Below are 1,368 nucleotides of genomic sequence, written 5' to 3' on the forward strand. Positions count from 1 at the left end.
GAGGGGAGGGGAGGAGGAGGGGAGGGGAGGGGAGAGGAGAGGAGAAGAAGAAGACCAAGAATACAGCTGAGCGATGGAGTGTTTGCTTAGCATGGGTGATACCGTAGCTTCATTCCTACATTCAAAAAGCAGAAGAAAAAGAAAAAGAAACGTGATGTTCTTAAAGAGAACAAAACTGGAGCACCATTGCAAGCAAGCTGACCACCACACGAACCACAGCCAGCGCTTTGACCTGGGATGAAAATACTCTAGATTGTAACTTGAATCTTCATAAAGAGACAGAGAGCATTTACAAAAAAAAGCAAGCATCCTGGTTAGCATACAAGACAGGTGTGCACCACTGCATACACTAGCAAGCGTTTGCTGAAAGGACCCTGATAGAGCTGTCTCTTGTAAGACTAAGCCGGGGCCTAGCAAACACAGAAGTGGATGCTCACAGTCAGCTAGTGGATGGATCACAGGGCTCCCAAAGGAGGAGCTGGAGTTAAAGGGATCTGCAACCCTATAGGTGGAACAACAATATGAACTAACCAGTACTCCGGAGCTCTTGTCTCTAGCTGCATATGTATCAAAAGATGGTCTAGTCGGCCATCACTGCAAACAGAGGCCCATTGGACTTGCAAACTTTATATGCCCCAGTACAGGGGAACTCCAGGGCCAAAAAATGGGAATGGGTGGGTAGGGGAGTGGAGGGGAGGGTATGGGGGACTTTTGGGATAGCATTGGAAATGTAAATGAGGAAAATACGTAATAAAAAAATATTTTAAAAAAAAGGCAGGTGTGGTGATTATTTGGTAACTCTCTGTTATGCCTCATATGATTTAAAAGACAGCTAGATAATAAAAAGTCAATGCGGATGTGCCAGGAAATCGAGCAGATACGATCTATGAATAAGAGCAGAGAGGAAGGTGGCAAGAGTCAGGTTATGTAGGAGAAAGTCCCTTCCTAGCCCCGAGATTGGCCTCAATCTCATAAGACCTTGTTTGTAATAATTCTCCTGACAATCTCTGAGACAACTAATACGTACAGTCCCGATGACAGAGGGATTAAAAAGGACACCTTAGAAAATGTTTACCTAAACAGAGATGAAGCCATCCATGGAGGGAATTGTGTTTAAAATGGAGTAAACTGAGGGACGCTTGGGGCAGACTGTGGTGCAATCTGAGAAGATGAAATGGGAGCTGACGGGCAGAGACCTAATGCTTACACAAAGCCTTGCAAGCTGTTGCATAAAGTTCAGAATCTAGTCCAAGGGCACAAAGGATGTTCTCTATCTACCTCTGCCTCTGCCTCTGCCTCTGCCTCTGCCTCTGCCTCTGCCTCTGCCTCTGCCTCTGCCTCTGCCTCTGCCTCTGCCTCTGCCTCTGC

Source organism: Mus caroli, chromosome 8 (genome assembly GCF_900094665.2).
Source record: "Mus caroli chromosome 8, CAROLI_EIJ_v1.1, whole genome shotgun sequence".
Taxonomy (NCBI): Eukaryota; Metazoa; Chordata; class Mammalia; order Rodentia; family Muridae; genus Mus; species Mus caroli.